A 16,186-nucleotide genomic window follows, 5' to 3' on the forward strand; every position below is an offset into this window, starting at 1 on the left:
AATGATAAATCTGCCTTGTTAGTGAAAAAAATTAGTGGATTTAGAGTCAGAGGACCTGGGTTTGACCCAGGTCACTCAGGTCTCAGTTTCCTTCTGTAAAATAAGATGGTTGGATTAGAAGGTTTCTGTGTTCCTTTCTGGCTCTAATAAGTCTAAAAGGGATAAGTCCAGTTTGCTATGTAAAGAGCAACCCACGTGATAAAGATATTTTAGAAAGCAGTAATCCCTACACTTAAGGGTATTAATGCCCTCTCACATCTGGGAAAAAAAAAAAACAAAACCTTTCTCCAAGTTACTCCAAGTTCTTTTCTTCCTATAGGCCCTAGCTCAGGAAAGCTTGTATTTGATTTAGACTCTGCTCTTGACACCAGTAGTTGTCCTCATTGTAGTAGTTGTAGTAGTAGATTATGAACAATCACAAATTCTCAGTAATTTGATACTTGTGAATTTGTGAACTTGTAAATCTAAATTTTTAAAAAGCAAATTTATTTACCCATGTATTAAAATAAAAGAATCATACTGCTGCTGAAGTAATTTTAAAAATTATTGAGTCCAAACACTCCATTTTATTGATGAGGAAATAGGCCCAGAGAAATGGAGGGTCCTATTCAGGGTCATAGAGCAAATAAGATCTGAGTCTGGGCATACCCCCAGCTCTCCTGACTGCAGATCCCCTGGCTGGGACAAGATAGAAATACCACTGCTTTTATAAATCATTGTTGCTGTCTTTTGTTTTTATGTTACCTTCATTCCCAACATGGCCTTCCTCCTTTCAGCCATGCCTGAAATGATGGACTTCTCCTTTCTTTCCAGCACAAAAAGTGCTGCTGCAAACATTTTGATATTTATTGTATCTTCTTCCCTCAAAACTTCTTTGGGTTATATCTCTAGTAGTGAATTCTGTCTGTAAAAGAGTACGGGTATTTAGTCACTTAATTAAAGAAATTCCAAATTGCTTTCCAATTTACACCTCTACTATTAATGCATTGGTGTACCTATTAGAGCAGGTATTTTTGACCTTGGTTTTGTAACACCTTTCTCAAGATGTGTTGTGAAATTAAAAACAAAATCTGAAAGCAAAATTGATCTTAATTTTTAAAATAGATTTTAAATAATATCTTAGGAAGGGCTGTCATGAAACCTAACCATGATTACTATAACTATAAAGGGACTTGACATTACTTGTCTGTGTACTTGCCTATTGGCAATGGTATATTATTAGGAAGAGGAGAAAGCCATATGAACTTCCTTATTCTGTGTGGCTTTGATCTCCCCATCCATTAACATGTAGTAACATCTCTGAAAATATTTCCTTCTGAGATACAGAGCTACATCTTGGTGTCTTATGTTGCTTGTAGAATCTCCTAACCTTGCTGTTGGCAGCCTGTGGTGTGCATAGAGATTTTGCTTTGGCCGCATTCAGGAGTTGTAGGTAATATTTAGTAGAGAGGTGGTAACAACTAGACTTGGATTGTAACCTGTGATTTGTAGGCTGGTGGCATGTCTCTGTTGCCGCATTTGCTGACTCTTGGTTGTGTCTCTCCTTCTGCCATCTATGAATTCTCTGAGACAGGTTAGAATTCACCTTGCAAAAGAGACCCCAGAGAAAGAGCCTTAGAATTTCTGACCTGGAAGGAATCTTGGAGATCACTTAGTTTGATAGGTGAGGAGTTAATGAGTGACAGAAGCAGGAGAGTATACATAGTTCCTAATAATCTGTTCCAGTGTCTTAAGAATACTTATTGTCAGGAAATTTTACTTTCCTCTAACCCAAGGTCGTTTGATGCGTTTGGCCTTTGTGGTAAAGCACTTAGAAGTTTATCAGAGTGATTCTCCCCATCCTGCTCTGCTGATTAGTGGAAGGGAGTGTAGTTTTCCTTACTCTGCTAGCAACATCCTGCTTCAGGTCTAACATTTAACCCAATGATTGTATGACATTCAAGCCGACATATTTGCTGTAAGGTTAATGAACGTCATGCTAGCATTGATCCAATCTAAAATCCTTCATGTTGCATATAAGCTTGTATTATAATTTTTTGGTTGTGGTGTTCTGCTAAATTGACCACACAGACAGCTTAGATTTGAGAAGAAAGCAACTTGAGGTGTTGGTGAAGTTTTCTCACTGTGTGCTTTTGACCAAGTTTAGAGAGCCTTATCACCTGGTGGTCACAGAGTGATAGATGTTTTGGCCACAAAAAACTCATAATTACCTACTAAAGTATAGAGGGATTGTGATCTGCTTTAATGGTGGTACTTACACCAGCAAAATCATGGATCCCTGAGGTGTCTTTGACTAAATTTTAGTTAAATTAAGAAAAGCCTGCACATGTTAGGAACTGTTCCCTGAATAAGAAGAATGTACCATATATTAAGAACTTTTTTAGGGGATATTGTAAAGCACAATGCAGCTGTTGTTTCTTAAATTATTTAGTGACAGAAATAATATCTGGTATTTTACCAGGTAGCAACTGCTTATGTTTGGCAGATTGATGGAATATAGATAAAGCATGGGAGGTCCCCTGTGGAGAAGGGTGAAAGCTCACAGCCCAGTATGGAAGTGTGCAAGTGTCATTGAAGTTCTGTGTTATCTTTGGGAGTCCAAAGTGAAGGATGTGTTTCCTAGAAGAATGTATTGTGATAGTCAATATAATCCCTCAAACATGGAGGGTTGGTAAGTGTTCTGAATTAGTGATTTAACATTTCTTTGTAAATCATTCCTGAATTTTAAGACAGTTTACTAGTCTGTTAGCCTGCTCTCAGAATTTTCTCCAACATTATTTGTTTTCTGCATCACCACACCAGCGCCTCCTGTGAGCACCTCATCCTTCCTTAGGATAGGAAGGTGTAAGACTATCCCTGTAGCTTTCCTTGGGGGACAAACCTGGAAAAAAAAGTAAAAGTAAAAAAAGTAAAAAAAAATAAAGTAAAACTTAACAATTTTGCCAAGTTCATAGCTTGGTTGCTGCCAGACCTTGGTGCTTTACAGTTTTGCCTGACAGCTTCAGAATACAAAAACTTACTTGATTTTTTCCCACTGTTAATATTAATAAGAACAATTTAAAGTAATGACTGTATCTAAGAGAAAGTAACTGTGATCAAAAGATGAGAAGTGGTGGTGTAAGGGCTGTTTGGTTTAGTCAAGTTAAAACATAGTCAATTCATAATGAGGAAAGAGATATTGTATTCAATACAACAATCTACACTTTCTCATGTGTTATGTACATCTGTGAAACTGTTCTGCCTTAGTTATATTCAGGGTTTGATGAAGAGGGGATATTAGGTTAATTTTTTTATTGATACACTTTTCTTTGGCTCCATCACTGATTTCTCAGGAAACAATTCCCTCCGTACTACTTCTCCAAAAAAAGTTATGCAAAATCCTGCACTAAAGTAGTTGGGCCTGGCAATATATGCTCCTTTCAGTTTTTGTAGTTGTAATTTGTTAAAATTTAATAATATGGAATCAACATTGCTATTTTTCTCTGATCTGAGTTTTACTGATTTTTAATGTTGCCTTTTTGCAGTTTGGCTTCTCCCATTACTCAACCAAGACTAATCTTTCCTAGTTGTCAGCATACTCCTAATTGCCAAATCCAGTGCTCTTTTTTCACTCCTCATCCTTCTCGATCTCTCTGCTGCACTGGACACTGGGCTTTTTCCTCCTGTTTGTATAGCACTCTTTCCTCTCGGCCCTCTTTCTGCCTATTTGAATGCACCTTATCATTCATATTTGCTATTTCAGCAGCCATAGTATGCTCCCTAACTGTGGGTATTCCCAAAGTTTCTGTCCTGGGCCCCTTATCTCTTCTATCTCTACACCCTTTCTCTTGTTGTGACCTCCACAGATCCTTCAGGTTTAACTAAATCTTTTCTCTACAGACTACTCACAGACCTATATATCCAGTACTAGTCTTTCTCCTGAGCCTCAGACCCACAATCACCAAGTGTCTTGGACGTTTCAAACTGGATGTCTTAGAGACATCTCAAATTCAGTATATTCAAAACTGAACTCAGTATCTTTCTCCCAGTCTTCTAGACGTCCCTATTTCTGTTGAAGACACCGTCATCTTTTCAGTCTTCCAGGTTCATAACCTCAGCATTTTCCTCCATCCTTACTCTACTTTGCCCCTATACATATAATCAATCAACAGATTTTTGCTGTTTTTATCTCCATCACTGACACCTGTCCCTTTTCTACTCATGTAGCCAACACCTTAGTTTTCTTAATTATTCTCCCTGTCTTCAGTTTCTTCCCATTGTGGATAAGGCACTAGATTTGGAGTCAGGAAGACCTGGGTTCGTGTCCTCCCTCAGATCCTAGGCCTCTGGTTCTAGGCAGGTCTCTGTCCCTCAGGTGCCTCAGGGAGGGTCCTGGACTCTCTGGCCTCTGAAGGCCCTTTCAACTCCAAATTGATGATCCACCTTGCACACAGATTTCATATTTTTCTTAGGCACAGATCTGACCATGTTACTTCCCCGTTTCATAAACTGCAGTGGCTCCCTATTGCCTTAGGATAAAATAAAAATTCCTCAGTTTGACATTTAAAGCCCTTTACACCAGAGTCCTAAACTATCCTCTCAGAACCGTTATGCATTATTCCCAACAATCCTGCCCAGCTGGTCTTCTCTCTGTTCCTTACCCATGGCACTCCATCTCCTGTCTCTGTCCCTTTGCTTTGGCTCTCCTTCCCTGGGATGTATTTCCTATTTACATCCACCTCGTAGGATCCCTTTCTTTTAGACACAGTTCATCTGTCACTTTTAAAAAAAAAGTTTTTTTTAATTCTGATCTTAAACCAATAAAATGAGAATTTGCATATATATAATAGAAAAAAGATTACATGGGAAACTATGAATATTATGTATTGATTGATTTTCTTTGAAATTATATAATAAATTCAACTTGTAAATTTCAACAGGCTGTCCTGCTTGTGCCTTTCTAATGGACTTACCTGATCCCCCACCTGTTGGCAGCCTCCTTTTGTGTGTGTGTGTGTGTGTGTGTGTGTGTGTGTGTATGCTTATGTGTGCACAAGTTACCTCTGTCTATAGAATGGAAGCTCCTTGAGAGCAGGGGTCATTTCATTCTTTGTATCTGAATCCCAAAGGTCTAGCACACTACCTGGCTCATACAGTAACAGATACTTAATAAATACTTGTTGGTATATTGGTCAACTAATATTAACCACTACTTGTTGCTAGATGGGGCAGTGGATAGAGTGCTGGACATGTTGTTAGGAAGACTGTATTCAGATCTGGCCTTAGACACCATCGGTGTGACCCTGGGTGAGTCACTTAACTCTGTTTGCCTCAGTTTTCTCATCTGTAAAATGAGCTGGAGAAGGAAATGGCAAACCACTTCATTATATTTGGGGAATTGCTCTCTTAATTGTGTTGATTTTTGTAGAGGTTTTAGATGTCAGGTTTTTAGCAGAAATGTGTGACGTCAGAACTCTGATCAACACCATAGCCAGTCATGATTTTAGAAGGCTGATGATGAAGTGTGCCTACTGTCCCTCTGCAGAGGTGGTGGACTACAGGTGCAGAATGATGCATACATTTTCGGACACAGCCAATGTGTGGATGTTTTGCTTGACGATATTCATCTGTCACAAGGGCAGACTTCTATTGGCAAAGGGAACTGTGAGTTAATGGGCAGTGACAAAAACAAATATACAAAAAGAAAAGAGCACCAACAAAATATTTTTTAAAATAGAGAAAAAGACTTCAGAAAGGGACACAGAACCAATTCTGTTACTACTTTATTAAATTGTACATAGACTTTTGAAACAAACTGCATGGAACAAGATTGCGGCAGTGAGAGTGCGGTGGATAGAGCACTGAATCTGGAACCAAGAAGTTCAAATCTGCATCTGATACTTCCTTGCTATGTGACCCTGAGCCGGTCATTTAAAATGTCTGCCTCAGTTTTCTCATCTGTAAAATGGTGATCATAATAGCTCCTCCCTCTCAGGGTTGTTGTGAGGATAAGATGAGATGATATTTCTAAAGCACTTTGGTAACTTAAAGGGCTATAGAAATACTATTATTGTTATTACTTCTATTTCTTAAAGTGCAGAAGTATTCTGTTATTCCTTCACCATGCTTTGTTCAGCTGTTCCCCAGTTCATGGACACCCCCTGAGTGTCTCTTTCTTGATGTGTGTTTAGAGCACCATATAAAATATTATAAAGGCAATGGAGTTTGGCAGAAAGAGCCACTCGACTTAGAATTCCGCAAACTCTTCCCGTTCCAGCCCCTCTCATTACAGATGAGGAAATTGAAGTCCATGGCGCTCCAGTGACTTGCCCGAAGTTACACAGTTTAAATAAATATCAGAAGCAGGATTTGAAACTAGGTCCTCTGACTGTACAACCAATACACTTTATCTAATTTACCATGTTGCTTATAAATGCAGGCTGTTTAAATGATCAGTGTTGAAGTTGTCTATTTAGATGTTTTTTAGGTGGCCTAGCACATTTTAACATATACTAAAATTCACAACAGGATAGTGAGAGGGAAAACAGGAGGTTTAAATCCCTTTATTTTGTCTTTATAGAAAAATTCAGATGTAAACAGATGAGTGAGTCCACGGTGTGATAAGAACTAGATAGCAGTTCCAGATACCAAGAGTATCTAGAGAACATCTTCTGGATGTGATTATATACTTAAGGAAATGATAAATGTCGTTGCTGAGTCACCTAATTTTGAGACTTGGTATGTAACAGAAGATTAACAAAAATAATATATTACCCCTCCACATTTATTTATTAAATATCTACTGTGTTCACAACACTATGCTGACTGCAAGAAGAGATTTAAAGAAAAAAAAGTCTGCTCTTTTGGAGCCTACAATCTAGCATTAAAAAAAAGGTTGACTTATATTTACTGAGATTACTCTCCTGGTACCTTCCTAAAAGGAGCAGTCAGCACTGGCTGACAACCAAAGCAAGGGGGAGGGCCTTAGCTTAAGGACTCTCAGGGCTACAGAGACTATGCTGGGAGCAGCCCCCCTTCTCCTCCTTCCCCTACCAGATAATGATACTGCTAGACCGTGAGAAGGAAAAGGGGGCGGGGCGGGGAGAGCCAAGACAAGAATTGGGATGGTTATCATTTTAGGATGCTGCACCAGGCCTAGAGATAAGATGACTGAGGGAGCCTTTCTTAATCTCAAAGGTTACTCAGATCACTGAACTTTATGTCTCCTAATGTGAGATGACTGGCAAAGTAGTACAGCCTCAAGGGTCTGTGTGCCAGCAGAGAGAGGGCCAGGATTCCGCTAAGTGACTGGAATACAGAAAGAGGCTGAACCACCAAAGATTTTGAGAGGAAAAAGCGGTTTTCTTAACAAATAAAAGAAAAAGGAAAGTGAACCAGTGTCTGAAGTACAGAATAATGTAGACTCCTGAGTCAAGAATAAGAAGAAATTTCAGGATAGTTCAAAAGATAAATCCATAAAAGAAGAAATTAGGAATGAGTATAGATTATTACTTAGACCTTTTAGTGCAGAATTTAAAACTCAATTACATGAGAAAAACAAATGAATCCATGATGGAGAATATCTCTGAAGAAAGAAGTGAAGATTAGACACATTTGGAACACAAAAATTATGAAGCAGAGAAACATCTGGTAGAAGAGAAGTAAAAGGCAACAGTGTTAAAAGAATCCGTGGATCCAGTATAAGCTAAAGTGATTGATCTTGAATTCAGGATGAGAAGAGACAACTTAATGATTATAGATTTCCCAGAATAATAATGGCAACAACATTTACATAGCATTTGCAGTAACTATCCTAAACACTTTCCAATTACTAATCTCATTTGATCCTAACAATCCTGGGAGTTACATGTTATTATTATCCCCATTTTCCAGATGAGGAAACTGTAGCAAATAAGTTAAGTGACTTGACCAGGGTCAAATAGCTAGTAAGTGTCTGAGGCTGGATTTGAACTCAGCTCTTCCTGACTCCAGGCCCAGCACTTAATCCACTGGGCCACCTAGCTGCCCCTGAGAGAACATGACAAATTCAAAAACATGGATATCATTGTGTAGAAAATAATGAGAAAATTGCCCCAAACTTCCAAGTAAAAACAAGAATCAACAGATTCGATGCTTTAACTGGGGGGGAGGGAAGGGGGCATCCACACTTCAGCCTTTGTGATACATAATGGTTAAATTTAATGATGTCAATGAAAAACATTTTCTAGAAAGCTAGCAGAAAAACTTTTACATTAAAGGAGAGGGAATTCAAACAATACAAGATTATTTTGAATCCACAAGAAATCATAAAAGGATTGTGCAAAGTAAAGGAGTTCAGACTGCAACTCAGAATGGCATACCCTGCAAACCTGAACCTAATCATTATTGAATAAAGAAGTCCATAGTTCACCAAAGCAGGCGTTTGAGATAGTTCTGTGAAGTGTGTGTGTGTGTGTGTGTGTGTGTGTGTGTGTGTGTGTGATATTATCCTGACTGGGTGAGTTATGTATTTGTTGTGGGATCTCAGGTGGGTCCCTTTATGCTTTCCTGATTGACTCTTCATCCCATTTCCTTCATCTTCTTTTCCAGACCTCTTTTCAAACCACTCACATAAAAAAATTGAGGTTATCTGTTCTGAACTCCTTTTTCCAGATTGTGCATGCCAAATCATTTCAGCATTGCTGCAGTTTCAGAGGAAGAGATGGTCCTTATCTTTTCTTAAATAACAGATTTAACTGATTTATTTTTACACCACCAAGATTTACCCCTGAATCCTCACCCTTTCCTATCTTAGAGCTTACATCAAAGAGTTTTTAAAAAGGAGAGGAAACAAATCAGCAAAAGCAGCCAATACGGTGAAACAACTTGACGTTCTATGCGATCTTCCATACCTGTGGACCTTCTCACCCTTGTAAAAGAGTGGAGGGATATGTATTTAATTCTTTCATTCTGATTGCTTGCAGTGTTTTCTTTGACCTGGAAGATCTGGATTTTGTCTTCTATTTCTGGAAATTTCCATCTTGGGATTCTTTCAGGAGGTGACCAGCTGATTCTTTCTATTTCTACTTTGCACCTGGTTCTAAGAGATTTGAGCAGTTTTCTTATTAAGATTTCTTGAAATATGATTGTCTAGACTCTTATCTTTGGTCATTGTGTTCACTGATTCTTACATTTTTTCTTTTCGACTTGTTTTCTAGGTCAGTTGTTTTTGCTATGAGAACTTGTCAGCCTTTTGACTTTGTTTTAATATTTCTTGTTGCCTCATGAAATCATTGGTTTCTGTTTGGTCCATTCAAATTTTCAGGAGTTTGTTAATTGGGCTTTTACCGCTTTCTGGTAGTATTGACTGTTTTATTGTTCTAGGGCAGAGGTGGGGAACCTGTGACCTGCTAGGTCCTCGAATGGAGCCTTTTGACTGAGTCCAAGCTTTACAGAGCAAATCCTTTTATTCAGGGGATTTGTTCTGTGAAGTTTGGATTCAGTCAAAGGGCGGCACCTGAGGACCTAGAAGACCACAAGTGGCCTCGAGGCTGCAGGTTCCCCACCCTGTTCTAGGTCATCAGGGACAGGCTGGGGACCTGCAAGTTGTCCCAAAGGAAGCCGATCCAGGGCAAAGTTTGATTGCTGCCCCCATGCTCTGAGCAAGAGTAGATTGCTGCTGGATTCAGTTCCTATCAGCTAGTTGGGAAGCTCTGTTGGTTTGGAGTGACCGAATTGTAGGCTCTCCTTTGGTCTGGGATTCCTTCTCTGGTTATTCTTCTCTAGGTTGGGCTAGATGCTGGAAGTGAGGTCCTGCTCAGTATCGGGAATGAGCCACGTTGCTGCTGCTGCGGTTGCTGCTGTTAGCTTCTGAGCTTTCCCCTTTATCCATACACAGGCCCTAGTAGTAAACTTCACCCCTTCTACTTGGGCCCTTGATCTTATCTTTTTTTTGTCTCTTGGGGGAGCTTGCCTGTTAAATTATATCTCTCCCTTATTTTCAGCTGGGTGGCCAGTGGATAGAGCACTGGGCCTCAAGTCAGGGAGTCATATCTTCTGAGTTCAAATCTGGCCTCAGACACTAACTAGCTGTGTGACCCTGGGCAAGTCACTTAACCCTGTTTGCCTCAGTTTCCTCATCTATAAAATGAGCTGGAGAAGGAAATGGCAAACCACTATGGTATCTTTGCTTAGCAAACCTCAAATGGGGTCATGACTAAAAAATGATAGAAACATCAGTTTTCAGTCTCTCCTTCCTTATCCATTGGCAGCTTTACTGCTATTGCCAGATACATCCCCCCCATGCTTTAAAAAACACCCAAAACCCCAGCCTTCCACTTGACCATATTAAGCTACCATTTTACATTTCTCCTCTTTTGCAGCTTAATTCTTTTCACATTAAATTTTCTTTATTATGAACTTAACCATCATATAAAAAAGAACAAAAAATAGGATTGTCTGTGAAACCACAATCTTGTTATGTGCAGTTTGTTTCAAAAGTGTATGTAAATTTAACAAAATAGTGTCAGAATTGGCTTGTGTCCTTTTCTGAAGTCTTTTTCTTCTATTTAAAATGTTTTATTGGTGTTCTTTTTTCGTGTGTCTGTCACTGCCCATTAACTCACCATTCCATTCCATTCCTTAGAAGCCTTCTGTTGTAACAAATCAATTTAGTCAAGCAAAATGTCCACACATTGGCCGTGTAGTCCACCACCTCTGCTGAGGGGCAGCAGGCTCGCTTCATCGTCAGCTTTCTGAAGTCATGACTGGTCATGGTGTTGGTCAGAGTTCTAATGTCTTTCAAAGTTGTTTATCTTTATTGTTATTATTGTATCAGTCGTTTTCCTGGTTTTGCTTCTTTTATTTTCTGCATTGGTACGTACAAGTCTTCTCAAGTTTTTCTAAATACTTCTTAATCATCATTTCTTGCAGGGCAGAAAAATACCAGTATATTCACATACTGTAATTCAACTATTTCCCATTTTTATGGAAATCCACTTTATTAGATCAGTGGATCATATTAGGTGATGAAGGCTTAGAGCCAATTGGACTTAGTGGCATAGTGTTCATTAAGTCCACGGACACCAATTATTGTTAGAAAGATTATCTACTTCAAAAACCAAAAGAGCAAGAACTGGAAAACATATTGGCAGATTATATTCTAGACCAGCGTCTTATATGATAATACTATAAATAAGTTCCTAACTGATATATGACCTAAAAGTGAAAGGTGTTTATTATAAACCTATTAGAGGAGAATGGAAGGATTTATTTTTCATAACTATGGTTAATGGGATAATTCTTCCCCCCCCCACTTAATAATATTTTATTTTTTCCAATTACATGCAAAGATAGTTTTCACATTCACTTTTATAAGATTTTGAGTTCCAAATTTTTTTCTCCTCCCTCCTCAAGATGGCATGCAATCTGATAAAGGCTATACATGTACAGTCCTATTAAACATATTTCCACATTAGTCGTGTTGTGATAGAAGAATCAGAACAAAAGGAAAAAACCATGAACGAGAAAAAAAAGAGAAAGAAAATAGCATGCTTTGATCTACATTCAGACTCCATAGTTCTTTCTCTGGATGTGGACAGCATTTTCTATCATGAATTAAAGGAGTAAGATGTATTTTGTCATTTTGTTTTTGGAGGCAATTGGGGCTAAGTGACTTGCCCAGGGTCACACAGCTAGTAAGTATCTGAGGTCAGATTTGAACTCAGGTCCTCGATTCCTGGGCCAGTGTTCTATCCATTATGCCCCCCAGCTGCTCCTAATGGGATAATTCTTAACTGAGTGTGGAATAGAGGTGATCCTAGAAAACAATGGATACTTTTGATTATTTTATGTTGAAAACCTTTTGCACAAGCAACCAGAATTGGAAGAAAAACCGTTCACTTTAGATAGTGAGCTTCTTGAGGTACAGGGTCTGTCTTTTGCTTCTTCTTGTGTCCTCAGCTCTTAACACAGTGCTTGGCATGTAGTAGGTGCTTATTAAATACTTATTGATTGACCAACTGTTAAAAACTTCATGTCAGAGGTCTCTCTTAAAGTATTGCTATACAAGATATAAATAGGGAATTGATAGGAACATGTAATAACAATATCCATCCTCCAAAAGATCAGTGACCAGAGGATAGGAACAGGCAATTTTCTAATGACGCGAAGGCTCTCAAGAGCCCCATGTTGAAGAGCTGACTCAGTGCTTTGCCTCTCTGACGTAGCCTAGAGGTTCTTCTTTATTTCTTGCTTTGGCAGGAGTAAGAACATTCAAATATAAATGAATGTGATTAGTGTCAAGAAAAACTCTTCTGCGTGGCTGAGCAAGGCAGAATATTTTTATTATTTTGAAAAAATTAAATCCAGCAAGAATGGTTTAAAATGAGCTGGAATGAGGTAAAAAGTTAATCGGTCTAAACAGTACTTGAAGATTACATGAGAATAGGAACCCCAAGGAGCCCAAGCCTGTTTTTGGACTACTCTGAGAAAGTAAACTATTAACAGATAATTGATTACAGCGAGTTGAGTAGGCACTTTTTGATCTTCCTTAGCACGTAGTAGGTACTTAATAAATGGTTGCTGATTTGATAGCAAGGTTTTACTGGGAGGTAGTGTTAAGCTTATAGTTCCCCTGTAAGGGACCTCAGAGGACATCTCATTTAACCTTGTTTTTCACTGAGGAAGACCAAGCCCAAAGAGGTTATGACTTGTTCACAAGGCAGTAAGAGGTAGAAGTAGGGTTCAAACCCACATCCTCTAACTCCGCATCCAGGCTTCTCTTCATTGCCCCAGTCTTCTAATGCCAAGCTCCAGATCCTCCTGTAGGTCCCTTTTTTGTGATTATAGAGCACAAGGGTCATTGTTTTGAAAATCAGGGACCAGTTATAGGTTAGAATATCAACTTCCCATTAAAGTGAGAGCAAATTCATTTTCCTGTTAGTTGTAGATCTTTTTATCTTGGTCAATGGGTAAAACATATTTGTCACTTAAATTTAAGTTTTATTTCAGCACAGAATTTAGCTGTCTTATTTAACGTTTTACTGCCCTTGTAGGCAGGGGGTTAACATTGCAATAGGAAAGACATATCAAAAGAACCTGAAAAGTTGGGGTGGAGGGGTATGGAGACAAAGGTACCCGAAGTACATCCTGGAGAGCAAGGAGATGTGGTTGGCCAGGGTACCGGCCTTATAGGGAGGTTCTGGGAGGTTGACACTACAGGGATGGAAGAAGGGTTCATTTAATGTGTCAGTTGCAAGACTGGAGTGAGGATTCAGGATGAAGGGCTGGGTCATGGTAGAAGTGGTCCTCAGGGAGGGAACCAAAGGAAGGGTGACCTGTGGAGCAGGAAGGGTGTATTCTATACCTACCTGATGCACTCATACATAAATCTATTTTATTCCTGTGTGTATGTCACAGGATTTAGGGTTGTGGTGATATTGAAGTCACATTGCTTCATGTGTCAATCAGCTGATCTGTGGTTTTAATATCACTTCTCATCCACCCCGTAGTGACTGCCCTCTGATAAGTATTATCTTCGCTATGGCAGAAAGTAAGTTTTTTGAGAGCAGAAACTTGTATTTAGATCTTCAGCATTCAGCACAGCATCTGGTTTGAGGGAAGGAAGGGCTTCAGAAATTTTCCTTCTCAGATCATAAACAATAAGTAAATTCCGTTTGCTGTCCCAAGAGATTCCACCTCACAAGCCAAATTCCATTGATTTTAATTAAAACAAGGTACTCTTACAGTTAATATCAATACCAGAAGGTAGGGAATTGTTTACAAATTCCATGCATAATATAGGGTGTCTGAGACATAGTAGGCGCTTAATAAATACTTAAATGATTAAATGATTGTCCATCAATAACTATCCATGGCCCAGAACAACTGTGCCATGGATAATAATTGCCCCGACTAATCTATCAAACCCAACATAAATCTGAATAGGACAATATGATTATAGATTTAGAGCTGAGAGGAATGTTGGAGGCCATTTAATCCAACTGCCTGCCTCATTATATAGAGGAGGAAATTGATACCCAGAGAAGAGAGAGATTTACCCAAGTCCCACAGGCAGTAAATGTCAGTTGGGATTGGAGCCTCACACCCTCCGGCTCCAGGCCCAGTGGTTTTTTCCATTCTACCCTGTTGCCTAACCTGAAGTGTCCAATTAGAAGTTTATTCCCTGGTTCTAGCTTTTGCAGATTCATAATAGGATGCCAACATTTGTGAAAGGAAGCCTGAAAAGAACTAGAAATCTCTTCAATTCCTTGAAGAGGGATTGGCTTTTTAGAAGTATTTTCCTGTCCTAAACAATTTCTAACAGGTAGAAGCTTTTCTTATGAATCTTTTTTTTTTCTAAACTTTGATCTTCCTGTTTAGTTTTCTGAATCTCCAATTGCTTGCAAATGTCTTGCAATTAAGACTGATTCTTTTGTAAGTTATTGTATTTTTCATCTGTGCCTATAATTTTTTTTACTTTTAACATAATCCTGTTAATTTTGTAACCCTAAATTCTTTTGCTTCTAAATTATGTTTTATATGTTTTGACGGTATTGATAGTTCTAAATTTCTTTTTTCCTTACCTAATTCCTTTCGATTATTTAGATAATAACAGCTAGATCTGTACATCATTTTTTAAATTTGGCAAATCATTGAATTAGGCAAAATAGGTTTTTTTTAGTCTGACTTCTGTGGCAGTTGAAACTCACAAAAGTGGAATATTCGTCTTCCAAAATATTTCCTCTTTCATTTGTATAGTAAAAGCTAAAGGCAATAGCTCCTAGGAGGAAGGAGGTAATTTAAATAACTTTTATCAGTAATTTATCTTGAATATACTTTATTTCAAGATAATACAGTAAGACACTTTCGAATTTTTAATCTCTTCTCATTTAAAAATGAATCTCATGTTTTTCTATATGCATATCCATATATTTGTATATATCTGGATAAGAGAAAAACCAAATTCTTGCTAGCGTTTATACTCATTAACAAATCTAAATGATAATTCAGTAACAAAATTCAGCATCTGGTAGACTCTTAGTGCTAACTTAATTGTTTTTAAAAAAATTTCCTTAAGTTTCTCTAGCAGATTATTTCTTGCCTGTCTCTCTCTCTCTCTCTCTCTCTCTCTCTCTCTCTCTCACAAAATGTCTTTTACAAAATTCCTAGAATAATCTTGGGTGTAAAAATAACACTCTTCAAAACTTCTGGAATTGAGAGGACAAACAAATGTAGTACAAAATAATTTTACTATTTTACATTATTAATGGGTGACAAAGGAACCACCACATTTGGACCTTGATACCATTGGCATTATATCATGTGCTTTGTAAAAAAGTACAATAGATCTACAGTCCGTGAAGCTGGGTTTGAAGTGTCACTGCCCCAGTGATTGTAGGCAATTCACTTTATTTCTCTGGGTATCAGTTTCCTCATCTATAAAATGAAGGTGTTGGATAAAAAAAAGTCAGGAAGACTGACTAATACCAAAGCATAGAGGAAATAAGTGCTGGAGGTTTCATAATGTTGAAAACCACTGATGTACTGCTTTACAAGATATCCTGGAGTAGTCCAAAAGAATAGAAAAAGAAATCATACAAGAAATATTTCAAAGAGGATATTGACTAAGAACAAAAATACCCTTTTCACCTTTTTTTTAAAAATTAATTTATTTTGAATTATCAACAATCACTTCTATAAGCTTTTGAGTTTAAAATTTTTCTCCCCCTCCCCTTTTCACCTTTGTAAAATCTTTTTGAGAATGAACTATTTACTTATTGACGATCCTTAATAAAGATGAGAAGTAAAAAAATCGAGGCTTTTACACAAAATCCTCTATAGCAGACCACTTCTTAAAAGTCATACAATTGGCTGTGTGGAGAATACTTGACTATTGTGTTTGCTGATTAACACTCCCCCACCTACCTACCCAACCCCCCCCCCCCCCCCCCCCAACCCCCCCCCCCCCCCAAAAAAACCCCCAATGAACAAAAAATAAACCTTGAATAAAACATAGCTTGTCTTACTGCTAGGAATCACTCAGATGTTAAGCTCACACAAGATTCTTTAATGCAGAGAAAACCTATTCAGCAATCCTCTCATTGGTATTCTCACTGGTGTTTGCCAAAGGTGACCTTCTAATGGAGATATTCTCTACAGTGTCCACGTGAAGGAGAGATTCTTGTAAGATAAACCCTTAAGATACTCTAGTTTGCTTTGTTATGTT

At 38.2% G+C, this 16,186-nt stretch overlaps 1 protein-coding gene across 4 annotated transcripts in view; it reads left to right on the forward strand.

Moving 5' to 3' along the window:
• LOC114046348 (transcription factor Dp-1) overlaps nt 1-16,186 on the forward strand; it is a 129,995-nt gene that overhangs the window by 16,215 nt on the left and 97,594 nt on the right. The window lies entirely within an intron of this gene.

This window comes from Vombatus ursinus, unplaced genomic scaffold (genome assembly GCF_900497805.2).
Source record: "Vombatus ursinus unplaced genomic scaffold, bare-nosed wombat genome assembly UNPS02014781.1, whole genome shotgun sequence".
Classification (NCBI taxonomy): Eukaryota; Metazoa; Chordata; class Mammalia; order Diprotodontia; family Vombatidae; genus Vombatus; species Vombatus ursinus.